Raw genomic sequence first — 15,810 nt, 5'->3', positions numbered from 1 at the left:
GGGGGTTTTATGTGATAGACCAACACAAAGTGGCACATAAATGTGAAATGGAAGGGAAATGATAAATGATGGCGCGCATGTGTATTCAGCGCTCTTTACTCTGATACCCTTAACTAAAATCTAGTGGAACCAATTGCCTTCAGAAGTCACTTAATTAATAGTTACATAGTCCAGTCCACCTGCGTGTAATTAAATCTCAGTATAAATACAGCTGTTCTGTGAAGCCTTCATAGGTTTGCTAGAGAACCTTAGTGAACAAACAGTATCTTGAAGGCCAAGGAACACTGCAGACAAGTCAAGTATAAAGTTGTGGAGTAGTTTAAAGCTGGGTTAGGTTATAAAAAAAATATCCCAAGCTTTGAACATCTCACGGAGCACTGTTCAATCCATCATCCGAAAATAGAAAAAAAAGAAAAGGAGTATGGCACAACTGCAACCCTAACAAGACATGGCTGTCCACCTAAACTGACAGGCCGGGCAAGGAGAACATTAATCAGAGAAGCAGCCAAGGGCCCATGGCAACTTAGGTGGGAGAATCTGTCCACAGGACAACTATTAGTAGTGTACTCCACAAATCTGGCCTTTATGGAAGAGTAGCAAGAAGAAAGCCATTGTTGAAAGAAAGCCATAAGAAGTACCTATGCAGTTTGCGAGAAGCCATGTGGGGGACACAGCAAACATGTGAAAGAAGGTGCTCTGGTCAGATGAGACCAAAACTGAACTTTTTGGCCTGAAAGAAAAACAATAAGTGTGGCAGAAGAGTAACACCCTGAACACACCATCCCCACTGTGAAACATGGTGGTGGCAGCATAATGTTGTGGGGATGCTTTTTTTCAGCAGGGACAGAGAAGCTGGTCAGAGTTGATAGGCAGATGGATGGAGCCAAATACAGGGCAATTTTAGAAGAAAACCTGTTTGAATCTGCAAAAGACTTGAGACTGGGGCAGCGGTTCACCTTCCAGCAGGACAATGACCCTAAAGACACAGCTAGAGCTACAATGTGTCAGAGCTGGGTTCAGCTCTTCCTTCCTCTGAGCTGGCCGCTCAGCTGTCGGCTAGTTGCCAGCTCCTATCTCTCCACAGTGACTCACCTGTTGATGATATCCTGTTCGTCAGTCCTTCCTACTTAAGCCATCCAGCCCAGATTATCTCTGTCTTCGCCTTAGTCAAAATCGCAGAGACTATCTACTGCGTTCCTGTTAAAGACTTGCTTGGCTGACATTCCTTCTGGCTCCAGATCCCGCTTGCTGTTCCACTACGCTAATCTCTGGCTTCCTGACTTTCTGGCTTGTCTGACTATCCGTTCCGGTTACCAAACTTTGGCTATGTTTGTTCTATTTACTTTTATTATTAAACAAGTGTGATTTAACTGTACTTCGGTCTGATTCATAGTTTCTGACACAATGGAATGGTTTAGATCAAAGCATATTCATGCGTTAGAATGGCCAGTCAAAAAAAAAAAAAAAAAAGAAAGAATGGCAAGTCAAAGTCCAGACCTCTGTGGCAAGACTTGAAAATTGCTGTTTAGACACTCTCCATCCAATCTGACAGAGCTTGAGCTATTTTGTAAAGAAGAATGGGCAATACAATTGGATTTTTTCGTCATACTTAACCGTAAAATCCTTTTCTTTGAGCACATTATGGGACACAGAGTTAGGCTAATATTCATTACCGGCTGGGTTATACTTCATCTCCAGGTGAACGAACACTGATAGACCAAAGGTCTTTAGATAGGAAGTGATCCCCTATATAACCCCTCCCATACAGGAAGTACTTCAGTTTTGTAGCAAGCACTGAATCCTCAAAAAGAGGGGAGGGACCTCTGTGTCCCATGATGTACTCAAAGAAAAGGATTTTACAGGTAAGTATGACAAAAAAAAAAATCCTAAATTTTCTTTTTCATACATCATGGGACACAGAGTTAGACTAATATTCATTACCTGCTGGGACGTCCCAGAGCAATAGCCTTATGGGGAGGGAGACACCCTGCCAAACAATAGCCATCAGACCCTATAAATCATCCTGAAGTACTGCAGCCAAAAGCCGAATCCTGGGCTGCTCGAACATCCACTTGATAAAATTTTGTGAACGTATGCACAGAAGACCAGGTAGCGGCCCTATATATCTAAGCCACAGATACCTGATGGCGAAAATCCCCGCAGGTTCCTACACCCCTCGTAGAATGAGCTCTCACCCTAAAGGGAGGAGCTTTACGTTTCAAACCATAGGCCTGGAAGACCAATTGAGGGACCCAATTGGCGATGGAAGCTTTGGAAGCTGCCTGCCCCTTCTTGGGTCCTTTTGGTAAAAGAAAAAAGGAGTCTGATCCCTGCAGATCTAGACAAATAAACCTTGACTGCCCGGACAACGTCCAAAGAAAGCAGTCGCCTCTCTCCCGTTGAACGAGGCTCAGAGAAAAAAGAAGGCAAAATATTGTCCTGATTTAAATGAAAAGCCGACACCACTTTTGGCAAAAAGGAGGGACTGGGTTGTAACACGACCCTGTCATAGTGAAGGATCAAGTATGGTTCCCTGCACAAAAGGGCTGCCAACTCCGGCACCCTTCTAGCTGAGGTGATGGCCATCAGGAAGGCTAGCTTGTGTGACAACAAGTCTGATGGAATTTCCTTAATAGGCTCAAATGGTTATTTCTGTAACACAGACAGCACCAAGTTCAAGTCCTAAGGACACATAGGTGACCTAATGGGGGGAAGCACGCGAGTTGCCCCCTGCATAAAGGTTTGGATCAGTGAATGGGAGGGTAAAGGCATTTGGAATAATACTGATAGGGCCGAAAGGTAACCTCTGATTGTACTCAAAGCCAATTTGATTTCCACAGCTGACTGCAGAAAAGAGAATTCTCCCAATCACGTTATTCCGAGAATGCCATTTTTTTGGCTTCACACCCAGCAATATAAAAGTCTTCCAGACCTTATTATAGATCTTCCTAGTGACAGCTTTTCTAGCATTCGCTAGGGTAGACACCACTGGTTCCAAGATACCACAGTCTTTAACACCCTGGCTTCAATAACCATGCCCTCAAATTTAGAGACTGTAAATTGGGGTGGAATATAGGACCTTGAGACAGTAGATCAGGGTGACATGGAAGCGTCCATGGCCCGTCTATTGTCACAATCTCCGGGAATGAGGGCCAGGCTGGTGCCACTAGGATGACCGGAACTCACTCTCTCCGAATCCAAATGTGGAAGGAGAGGGATCGGAGGGAAAGCATAAACCAAGGAGTACTGGCTCCATAGAACTTCATGGATCGGAGCATCTGCTCTGATTGCCAGAGGATCTCTTGTTCGGGACACAATCTGCTGTAGCTTGTGGTTGAACCTGGATGCCAGTAGGTTAACCTCTGGCCATCCCCAACATTGGCAAATTTCCTGGAACACCCCTGGGTGTAGGGACCATTCCCCCGGGCAGATCCGCCGACGGCTGAAATAATTTGCCTTCCAGTCCTCTGCTCCCAGGTTATGGACTGTCAGAATCAGCACATGTTCCTCTGCCCAGGCTAGTATGTGGTTCACCTCCTTCAGAGCTGAACGACCCCTGGTACTGCCTTGGTGGTTTATATAGGCCATTGCAGTGGCATTTTCGGACTGAACCCTGATAGAGCAGTCCTGAAGCTCCGATGTCCAGGACCGTAGGGCTAGACGTACTGCCCGTAATTCCAGGACGTTGATGGGTAAGATCTGTTTTGTCCTTGACCATTTCCCCTGAGCTGTGAGCCCTTCTAGGGTCACTCCCCAGCCTGTGAGACTGGCATCTGTAGTCAGTACTCTCGTTATCGGGAGGAAGGATCTTCCCTTTCGCAGGTTCTGATCCTGCAACCACCAGTTTAGGCTTAAGCGTCCCCGAGGAGATAAGAACATTGGATAATCCAGGGCTTGTCCTCTCCTGTTCCAAGCCAACAAGATGTCTTATTGTGGAGGCCTGGAATGGAAATGGGCACAGGGCACCGCCTCGAAGGAGGATACCATCCTCCCTAGGAGACTCATACAGAGCTGAATAGAGGGTTGTCTGGTGTCCTTCATGGCACAGATCCTTGCGGGTAGCAAGAATACTCTTGCTTAGACCATATCTAGGATCAGACCTAAATACTTTAGGCTGGTGTCAAGGTTGACTTTTCTGTATTTATGATCCAACCTAAGCTTTCCAATGACTGTACTGTAGCCATGTTATGCTCTGTTCTAGAGCCTGTAGTGAATGATCTCTGAGCAGGAGGTCATCCAGATACCAGAGCACCAGGATCCCTTGGGATCTTAAAAGACCCAGTAGTGGTGCTAGGACCTTTGTGAACACCCGGGGAGCTGTAGCAAGTCCGAAGGCTAGAGCCACAAACTGAAAATGACGTTCCTCTACTGCAAATCGCAGGAACCTCTGATGAGGCTGAAAGATAGGTACATGTAAATACGTGTCCTTTATATCGATGAAGGCTAGAAAGTCTCCCATCTGGAGTGAGGCTACTACTGAGAGGACAGAATCCATCCTGAAGGACTGGATCAGTAGATACTGGTTCAGGGATCTTAGGTCCAAAATGGGCCTTGTGTCCCCATATGGTTTTTGAACCGTAAATAGGTTTGAGTAAAACTCAGCACCCCTTTCGGGTACGGGAACCTCTACAAGTCTCTTTTTGGAGGATCCGAGGGAACGCTGGATCTTAAAAACCTGAGGGGGAACCCCCCGCAACTCCAGCTTGTAACCACAGGATACAGTTGAGGTGACCCACTCGTCCTGAAATATTGTTCTCCAAATGTCCACAAAGTGCAGCAGCCTTCCCCCCACCCGATGGAGTGGGAGCATCCCCTCAGAAGGAGGGCTTGGTGATGGGTTTAGAAGAATTTTGGACCCAGGGGTTTTTCTGGCCCTGGAATTGCCCCTGTTGGTGGAGGAACTGCCTTGGCGCTGAGACATTTGAGGAAGCAGTCCCTGAAACGAGGGACGCCTGGTGCTTTTCTTCATAGGAAGTAAATAACTTTTCCCTCCGGAAATCTTTTGGATATATTTGTCCAAATGATAACCAAATAAAACGTTCCCCATGAAAAGGGAAACCTGCCAATAACTTCTTACAAGGAAGCTCAGCTGACCAGTTCTTAGCCACAAAAGTCTGCGCATATGTACAGACAAGAGAGCCAAACCAGAAACCTGCTGCATTGAATCCTTTAAGGTGTCAACAGCAAAACACAGCACTTGAGGAATATCTGCCTTATCTTAAGGCAGATCATCCTCCTGGTTATGCCTGCCAGGCCATCTGATCTGATCCTTTACAGACTGGCAGATACCAATTGCTGCAACAGCTGGCTGAATAGCTGAACTGGCCAAAGAAAAGGAAGCCTTTAAGGCCTCATGCACACTGGACTTTTTTTTACAGCAGCTGTTTTTGGCTGTAAATGTTTTTTTTTCTACAGTCATGAAACTCTCCATCATATTATCCTATGTGTCCATGCACACATAGGCTGCTGTTAGCAGTTTTGGGCAGTTGCGTTTTTGAGCAGTAAAAAAACCTCCCAAAACTAGTTGGTTCTGAGAGACGTTTTTCAGCTGGAAAAACGCTCTAACGCTGATAAACGTTGATAAACACTCAAAAACGTCGCTCACCAGTGTTTAACATTTTTGATCCATTGCAAAAAAAAAAAATGTATTTATTTCTTCAAAAAAAAAAAAAAAAATAAATAAATAATTAAAAAAAAAAAAAAAAAACTAAAAAACGCTAAAAACGCTATTGCAAATACATTGAAAAAAGTTGAAAGAAGTTGAAAAACTCACTGCAAAGCTAGTGGAGATTTTATAATGTTATTTTAACGCCCAGTGTGCATGAGGCCTAATAATTACTCCAATTTCTTGTCAACGGGGTCTTTCAAGCCCTGTGCATTATTTACCGGACAAGTCAAGTTCTTCTTTAAGGAAGAGACTGCTACGGCTGGCACGCTCCACTTCTTAACAAACTTTTCATTGGATATAAAAGGGAAAACCTCTGAGGAGGAACAAAAATCCTGTCAGGATGTTCCCAATCAGCATACACCGCCTGTTCCAACAGAGGGTGTAAGAGGAAAGCCTGTGTGGCCTGAAGAGGCCTCAGGGATCCCAAAGAGGACCAGGGAGGCTCAGTAACCTCTGCAACTTAAAGGCAGAACAAACTATTTCGGTAAGAGTCAGGATCAAAAGCCTCTCTGATTGAGAGGCAGACACTGACTGGATATCTTCTTGTCCAGATTGCTTGGAAGCAGACTCATCCGTCAGGCCATCCACAGAATCCTGAGCTTTAAGCTCTTCCCCATCCTCAACCCATTCCTGCTCCAGACTGGGAGACTTCGGGGATGGGGATCTGTCAAGCTTCTTGCCACTCTGCGGGATGGAGGCAATCATTCCGGCAATCCTGTGCTCTAAGCCGGCTAGGGCTGAGGACAGTTCAACCTTAGTGATAAAAGGGTGAAGCAGCAGCATTGATTGTAGGCACAATCCAAGATAGGCGCAGCGGCTCAGATTGTCCGGAAGCCTCTTGTCCTTCAGGGGATACAACATTAGGGATACGACTAGACTAGGTTCAAAAGGAACTACTGATGACATAGGTGTGCCCTCCCCTGTAGTGTTAGTCCTGCTCCTCTTTTTTGAGGACATTTACTAGCCACAAAAAGGGAGTACCTGGGTGTAGTATTAACACACCTCAGAAGGGAGGCCCTTTAATAGGGCTCACCAAGCCCCTATGCAACAATCCTGCTAAGCACTTTTTTTTTTGCAAATATAAACTTTATTCAATTCCAAACAGGGGTGAGGGCCCCGTGGTACAAAAATACATGAGTATTGGTGTTTTAGTACATTTGCTATACAGAGGTCACACAAGCTCAGACATTATATCATTAATCTGTGCGCATGAGCCTATGAAGCATATGAATATCTTTGGTGTGACATTTTATTAATATAAGATATCTTTGTGCAAAGTTCTACAGCATCAGGGTGTCCCTCACCTACTTTTTCCACTTTTCTTTTAGAGAATGGGAATTTAATTCCCTGAACAGATAGAGGGGTAAAGGTAGGGAGAGGGGAGGGGGCGAAAAGGAAATAGTGGGAGTAGGGGTAAAAAAAAAAAAAAAAAAAAAAAAAAAAAAAAAAAAAAAAAGGGGGGGGGGGAGGGGGGGGGGAAGGGCTGGGACAAAGATAGAGACATGGCGGTATCTAGATTCATATTCCCTTTAGACAGTGTGAGCTTTATAATTATGGAAATGTTATCAGGAGCTAAGTAAGCGCTGGCCTTCTTCGGAGTAGATAAATGCGTTCCAGATGTCCCAGGTCTTTTTATGTATTTCTTGTTTATGTTGTGCGGTGAGGATCAGGTCTTCCATTTTCTTCATTTCCTCTACCCTCCGTAGCCATAGTGAAGTGGTAGGAGGGAGGGTTTGTTTCCAGCAGAGTGGGATACACGCCTTTGCTGCATTGAGCAAATGACATGTGAGGGACTTCTTATATTTTTTAATGGGGATGGAAGAGAGATGTAAGAGAAAAAATGCGGCCTCATCAGGGATATTATATTCTGTGCATTTGTGTTATTCGTCTGACCTCTCCCCAAAAGTTCCGCAGCTTAGAGCAAGACCAAAAAATATGGATCAGAGTACCCTCTTCCTCTTCACAGCGCCAGCACTGATTCGAGGAAGATGGAAAGCATCTTCGTAACCGGGATGGGGTCAGGTACCAACGGTTAAGTAGCTTGAAGTTAGTTTCCTGTATTCTAGTACAAGACGAGGATTTAAGAGCTAGTATGATTATACGTTGCCGTTGTGCTGCTGAGAATGTACAGTTAAGGTCCCCCTCCCATCTGGTCAAGCTGAGTGTAGGTGTTTGTTCATTTGGCGTATTTATTAGTGAATATGTTTGGGACAGAATGTGAGGTAATGGGCCCTCTCCCGCACAAAGATCCTCAAACGGTGTTTGCTGTTGGGAAAAGGTTTGTGGTCTAGGGAGGGAGTGGAGGAAGTGATGCAGCTGAGCTGCCTTCCAAAAGGTAAGTTGGTAGTCTCCTGTAGGGTTAGTCAGTTCTGATATGGATGGCCAGGTTCCTCCAATGGAAAATTTGGCTACATGGTCCTTGCCCGTGTCTCTTAGGGTGGAGTAGTCTGTTGTCTGTAACCCAGGGGTAAATTTTGGGTGACCCAGAATAGGGAACAAGGAGGAGTTTTTAGATGTGATGGAAGCTTGTATGGCGGTTTGGTGGCTATGTCTTAAGGTGGTGCCAATGAGGGGGTGTGATTTCATTTTATGAGGAAGGTCATCATAGCACCATAACGCACTTTTCAGAGGTATTAGGGTTTGGGATTGTTCTAGTTGAACCCAGAGTTTGGTTTCACCATTCCTCCTCCAGTCAAGGATGCGTCCTAGATGTGAAGCTAGGTAGTACTGTCGAATGTCAGGTAAGGCTAGTCCCCCTTCGCATTTGGGAAGTGTTAATTGTGAACGTCGCAGTCGGGGTTTTTTGTGGGCCCACACAAATCTTGTGAAAAGGGATTGGGTCTGTTTAAGAAAGGAAGATGGAATGTGAATAGGTAGTGCTTGTATGAGGTAGATAAATTTAGGGAGTATGCACATTTTCAGGAGGTTACATCTCCCGAACCAGGAGTGAAAGCCTGTGTTCCATTTTTCTAATAAGATCCGGGTGTTTGTTAGCAGGGGCGGAAAATTTAGATCAAATGTGTGTGTTAAGTCAGAGGGGATTTTCGTACCTAGGTATGTTAGGGCTGTATCAGTCCATTTAAAGTTAAAATTAGATTGCAGTTCTAGTAACACACCAGGGGGTACGGCGATGCCCATTGCTTCTGATTTGGAGAAGTTAATTTTCAGGTAAGAAATTGCTCCATATATTTTAAATTCTCGCATAAGATTTGGTAGTGATATTCTGGGATTGGTAAGGGAGAATAAAAGGTCATCAGCATACGCCGAAATTTTACATTGGGAATCTCCTGTCTGAAGTCCAGTTATATCTGGGTTATTTCTAATAGTGCAGAGGAACGGTTCTAGGGAAAGGGCAAAGAGTAGAGGGGAGAGGGGGCAACCCTGCCTGGTGCCGTTGGTAATAGCGAAGGGGTTCGACAGTACACCATTTACTTTTACTTGGGCTGAAGGGTTGGAATAGATGCTACATATCCACTTCAACATCTTATCCCCAAGCCCTATGTGACGGAGAACTGAGAACATGTAGTTCCAGTTGACCCTATCGAAGGCCTTTTCAGCATCGGTATTTACAAATACGCAGGGGGTCTTGTTAGTGTTTGCTATGTGTAGGAGGTTGAGGGCCTTAATGGTATTATCCCTCGCCTCTCTGGTGGGGATAAAACCGACCTGGTCAAGGTGGACCAGGTGCTGAAGATGTTGTGCTAATCTAGTGGCAATGATCTTTGAGAATAATTTTAGATCTAAATTTAAGAGAGAAATAGGCCTATAGCTACCACAGGCACCTGGATCTTTCCCCTCTTTGTAGATCAAGGAGATATGGGCTTTTAGGGTCTCTCTCGGGAAGTTAGCCTCTGCTCCTAGTGCATTAAAAAACGCAACCAATCGTGGGCCTAGAATAGGAAGAAAGGTTTTATAATACTGGACTGTGTAGCCATCTGGTCCAGGGGCTTTGCCTAGTTTCATAGTGTTTACTGCTACCTGTAACTCTTCCAAAGTTATGGGTTCGTCTAAGATTGTTTTGGTTTCAGCTGGTAAGGTCGGGAGTTTTGAGTCCGAGATATATTTGGTTATGTCTATCTGGGCCGGAGGTGAGTCGGGAAGATTATATAAGTCAGAAAATAATTCCTCGAAACCCTTAGAGATTTGTGTCGGGATGGTGGCTCTTTGGCCGTTTGGGGAGATGATCTGTGGGATATAAGTGGCTGATCTGACTTCTTTTACGGATCTGGCTAGTAGTTTCCCGCACTTGTTTCCTGACTCATATGACATTTTACGGCAATACTGCAAGGCTGCCTTTGCCCTGTACTGTAGTAAGTCTATGATTTGTGTGCGTAGTGTCGTCAGCTGCGTCTCAAGGTCTGGAGTGGGTGTCTGCTTATGTTGTGTTTCTACTGAGGCTAATGTGGAGAGTAGTTTAGTGAGTTGCTCATTTCTTTTCTTTTTTATAGTCGTCCCATGTTTGATGAGGATCCCCCGGAGGACACACTTGTGAGCTTCCCATAGTATTCCAGGGTCGCATCCCTGTATATCGTTTTCCCTGAAATAGTGCTCTAGTTCTTTAGTTACGTCCTCCAACACCTCAGGGATCTGCAGGAGACTCTCATTTAGGCGCCAGAATAAGGATCTGGGCGAGGGTCTTTCCGTGAGTCTATATATGATAGAGATGGGAGCATGGTCTGACCATGTAATCAGACCTATCGATGAGGAGGTCACAAGGTGCAATTGGTCATGGGGCATCAGAAACATGTCTATCCTAGAGTAGACCCTGTGCGGGGGAGAGAAAAACGAGTAATCTCTTTCTCCTGAGTGCTGGAGACGCCATACGTCTGTCAGCTGCGCATCATGTAGGGTCTGTGCTATACGCTTTCTGGAGGTTGGAGATGTGGAGGAACTCCCCGAGGATGTGTCCACCGAGGGGGTCAGGGGGACATTAAGATCACCTCCTAGAATTAGTTGACCCTGCTTGAATGTCATGAGTTTGTCTATTAAGTGTCTCAAGAATTTATCCTGGCATTCGTTAGGAGCGTAAAGTGTGGCTAGCGTGAATTGTAACCCCCCTATTAAGCCCTTGAGGAATATGTAACGCCCCTCTGGATCTGCCAGCATCTCCTGTAGTTGCCATGGTAGTCTGCTGGAGATCAAAATAGAGGTCCCTTTGGACTTAGAGTGGGGGTTGGTTGAATGATATGCTCGAGAGAAAACTTTGTTCTGTAGTATCGGTGATTTATCTGTTTTAAAATGTGTTTCTTGAATGAAGGCAACATCGGTACGTGATTTTTTGAGGTCGTGGAGTAGCATACGTCTTTTCTCAGGCGTATTTAGGCCTCTAACGTTGAGAGATGTTATTTTGAGGGAATCTACCGCCATGTCTCAGGAATAGGAAAAAAGTGTAAAAAAAAAAAAAAAAAAAAAAGGAAAAGGGGGGGGGGGGAGACAGTAAGGGAGGGAGAAAGCTGGGGGAGATGGAAGATGGGGGAGATGGGGTGGGGTAGTTGGAGGGAGGGTTTCAAGTCAGAGAGGTCTGACCTAGTGTCAACTAAATGTGTAAGTTTTATCAACTTATTATGTATACAAAACCGGAGCCCCGGGTGTATACAAAGGCCTATTTGGGGCGTGGGTGGTCAGTAGCCTGTAACCTGTAAATGAGAATCCAGGTCTCCCACCCGCCCCGGCACCACAATAACAATAACTATTCCTCTTTCCCCCCCCCCCTCTCACAAATAAAAGAGAAAGGGGGGGAGCGAAGGAAACATCATAACACAGAATGTAAAGTTATAACCAAGATAGTAACAGATGTCGGCGATGAATAAATTTTGCATGACAAACTCCAGCAGGTCACTCGCCCACCAGTAGCCACCCGGAGATATATAATTAAACAATAAGTCCACACGCGTTGCATGATGTAATATGCGCTCAGGCCCCAGCCCCAACATAGGCTAACCTCGGTGCCTGCTTCCCGGAACATATTAGCTTGTGTCACCCGAGCTTTTCCTGAGAAATTAGTCTGTTATCTTGAGGTCTCCCGTCAAGTATGCTAGGACAGGGAGTAAATTTAGGTGATAGAGAGAATCTAATCTTTCCTATATAGCATAATACTATTCGGTCTTCTCATCCTGTTCCTTCACGTTAACCCAGAGGATCTGTTAGAACGGAAGTCCCGGGATAACCAACCTTGCTCTAGAGGCATTGTTTCTCGACAGAAGTCGGACCCTGCTGTGGTTCTTGTATAGTTTCTGTTCCTGGGGGGGGGGGGGGGAGTCTCCTTCACGTGTGGGGAGTGAGTATTGTTCCATGTCATCTCCTAAAGTACCTTATATCCACTCAGCTGTAGGATTAGGGGGATAACCTCAGAACTGGGATGAATAATAGCCAAGATGGAGGACTTTGGTGATTGTCTGTATTACGCATATGGGTGTTAGGGTCTAAGGGAGCCGTCCGGGTTACACTAAGGTGGAGACTGCTGAGGGTGAGGCTCAATCAAAACAGGTATTGGAGTCTCATCCGAAGCGTATGGGCCTCTGGTGTCAGTACTCACGATTCCCGATGTTCATCCTGGGATAAAGAGCGGGGTCGGCGACCATTTCTCTGCGGCCTCTGAGGCTGTGGAGCTTGTCCTCTTGATGCGCCTAGGCGTCCCGGAGCACGAGGAAGGTAGTCCAGCCAATTGGGGATGGTGATTGGGTCTGAGCCAAGGAAATCAAAGAGAGCCGGCAGGGAATCCGGGGACCGCAGGTGGAAGGATTTCTGTTCCTTGAGGAAGGTGACCGACAGCGGAAAGCCCCATCTATAAGTGGCGTTGCAGCGTCTGGCCAGGTCTAGCAGGGGCTTCAAGAGGGAGCGGCGATGCAGTGTCGGCCTGGATATATCTGGCAGGATTTTAATAGTTGCACCATCGAATTCCACATCTCCTGACTCCCAGGCCCCGCGGGCTATGGCCTCCTTGTGGACGTAGTGGTGCAACCGACAGATTACATCCCGCGGTCTGGTAAGGTCAGATGGGCGGGGGCCCAGAGCTCTGTGGACCCGATCGATTTCCACGTGCTCGGGGAGGTGATCGCCCGCTATTCGCTTGAAAATGTCCGTAACCGTGGCTAGTAGATCCGCTGGGCCTGTTGCTTCTGGGAGGCCCCGGAGCCGCAGGTTGTTCCTACGGCTCCGGTCCTCAATTTCTTCCATACGTAGTTGGGTATCCACAGCTACATTGGCTTGGTCTCGTTGCTGGGATTCTATTGATGTGACTCTCTGTTCGAGGGACGCCAAAGATGATTCACCTGTTGTGAGGCGTGAAGATAAATCCTGCACGTCTTGCTTGATCGCTCGGATCTCTTTTCTGTGTGCGGCCTCCACCTTTCCCACAAGTGCCTCTATATCTGCCCGCGTCGGAAGGGCTTGTAGGATAGCTCTCAGCTCCGCGTCTGCCCTGTAGGTAACTGGCGGGGGTGCAGTATTTCCCGGGGTCTCCATAGACGGTCCAGGGGAGCTAGGGTAATTTGTTGGGCTTCGGGAACCCTCTGACGATTCCGGATCCACTATGCGGCCTGAGGTCTGTGAAAGAGAGCCACGGGGATCCGCCATCTTGAGATCTGGGGAGCCGGACTGTGATCTCCCAAACAGTCTCTGAAAATCACCGGCAACAGGGGTGTGGATGGTCGGGCTAGCTTTCTTCTTATTCCTCCTGTTACTCCGCTTCTTAGAAGATAGCATCCTGTGTTTAGGTAGACTATCGATGCCAGGGAAGGCGAGAGACGGCCGGGAGCTCAGCGGTAGCACGTCTCTACACGGCCATGTCCAGACCACGCCCCCCCCTGCTAAGCACTTTTAGCCTGCCAAGCAACACCTGGTGACTCACATGACCCGGGTAAGGAGAAATGAACTGCTGCAAGTGCCTGATTCAGAGCCTGCTCTGTGTCCCACAGTTGCCTTCTGGAAGCACCACATGCTTGACATACACAGCTTAAATAAACTGGCTGTGCGCCATTGCCACCAAACTGCTAAACCCAGCAGCGCTTTTGCGAACGCATGTGCTAACCAAGGTGAAATGGCGCACCGTCATGCGCCATCATACAGGTAAAAAACAGCCAGACACAAGCAAAAAAGGTACACTTTGCAAACACCCACAGCTAGCCCAAAATCTCCCCCATATGGTCACCGCACACAGGTTAACTACCTAGAGTGCTCAACAGAGCACAGATAGTTCATCAAGAACTACAAAGCCGACAGTCACAAACTTGTAGTTTCCACAATCACAGAACATTGTAAATGAAGGATCTTTCTGCTCGCTGTCAAAATAGGGTATTAGGGTTTTTTTGTAAAAGCAGAACACTCAAACGGTCAGATCTTAAAGTGGAACTTGAGGCCAGAATTAAAGATGGGAGAACAAGCAGGAATTTTAATGCGAAAGAGACATGCTTTGTCTCTTCTGCATTAAAATTACCTACCTGACTGTCCGCCCTTGTACAGCTATGGCCAGAAGTTTTGAGAATGACAGAAATATTAATTTTCTCAAAGTCTGCTGCTTCAGTTTTTATGATGGCAATTTGCATATACTCCAGAATGTTATAAAGAGTGATCAGATGAATTGCAAATAATTGCAAAGTCCCTCTTTGCTATGAAAATGAATGTAATCCCATAAAAAAAACATTTCCACTGCATTTGCGAAGAAGGCTTCAAGGCGCCCAAGAAAGTCCAGCAAGCGCCAGGACCATCTCCTACAGTTGATTCAGCTGTGGAATCGGGGCACCACCAGTACAGAGCTTGATCAGGAATGGTAGCAGGCAGGTGTGAGTGCATCTGCAGGCACAGTGAGGTGAAGACTTTTGGAGGATGGCCTGGTGTCAAGAAGGGCAGCAAAGAATCCACTTCTCTCCAGACATCAGGGACAGACTGATATTCTACAAAAGGTACAAGGATTGGACTGCTGAGGACTGGGGTCATTTTCTCTGATGAATCCTCTTTCCAATTGTTTGGGGCATCCAGAAAAAACCTTGCCGGAGAAGAAAAGGTGAGCGCTACCATCAGTCCTGTCATGCATCCTGAGACCATTCATGTGTGGGGTCGCTTCTCAGCCAAGGGACTGGGCTTACTCACAATTCTGCCAAAGAACACAGCCATGGATAAAGAATAGTACAATAACATCCTCCGAGAGCAACTTCTCCCAACCATCCAAGAACAGGTTGGTGATAAACAATACCTTTTCCAGCATGATGAAGCCCCTTGCCATAAGGCTAAAGTGATAACTAAGTGGCTTGGGGAACAAAACATGGAAAATGTTGGTCCATGGCCTGGAAACTCCCCAGACCTTAATCCCACTGAGAACGTGTGGTCAATCCTCAAGAGGAAGGTGAACAAAAAAAAAAGAAACCAAAACAAATTCTGACAAACTCCAAGCATTGATTATGTAAGAATGGGCTGTCATCAGTCAGGATGTGACCCAGAAGGTGATTGACAGCATGCCAGGGAGAAGGTCTTGAAAAAGAAAGGTCAACACTGCAAATATTGACTCTCCATAAACTTCATCTCATTGTCAATAAAAGCCTTTGACACTTATGAAATGCTTGTAATTATACTTCAATATATCATAGTAACACCTGACAAAAAGATCTAAAAACGCTGAAGCAGCAGACTGAAAATGTATATTTTTGTCCTTCTCAAAACTTTTTGCCACAGCTGTACGAATTCTGCAAGGCTAAATCTACTCCCACACACGTGTTTATTTTAAATTGTGACAGTGAGCAGAGGGTGCAGGTGAACATCCCCCCGCTCACTGTAATAAACGGGGCGGGGCATTTATAACATGTTACGCCCTGAATATGGCTATAACATGTTTCAAAGGCCTCTTGCACATGATACTCCTGTTTGAGCATCTACTTTTTTTTTTTTTCGTATATTTGCGTGTATTTTTGAGGTATATACATTCACGCAGTTTTGTGAAAACGTATTCTCGCGTTCTCGTTCACATAAGCACAACACATAAGTGTGAATGGGATCTGTGTTGCAAGAGTAAAATCCTCCCTTGTGTAGATAACCAAGTACCTGGAGACTGCTGCTGGGTGCCGCCATCTTGGACATGATGTCAACAGCCCCACCCTGCACAGAGATGTCACCTAAGTGACACTCTATAATGTTACTCTTAATCCTTCCCC

General features: G+C 46.0%; 1 protein-coding gene across 2 annotated transcripts in view; it reads right to left on the bottom strand.

Annotated features, from left to right (window-relative positions):
* MRPL21 (mitochondrial ribosomal protein L21) overlaps positions 1-15,810 on the bottom strand; it is a 45,209-nt gene that overhangs the window by 28,854 nt on the left and 545 nt on the right. The window lies entirely within an intron of this gene.

The sequence above is a fragment of the Aquarana catesbeiana genome, linkage group LG11, assembly GCF_042186555.1.
Source record: "Aquarana catesbeiana isolate 2022-GZ linkage group LG11, ASM4218655v1, whole genome shotgun sequence".
In the NCBI taxonomy this organism is placed as follows: Eukaryota; Metazoa; Chordata; class Amphibia; order Anura; family Ranidae; genus Aquarana; species Aquarana catesbeiana.
Note: the sequence above shows the minus strand (reverse complement) of the source record. Positions and strands in the feature narration are given on the sequence as shown.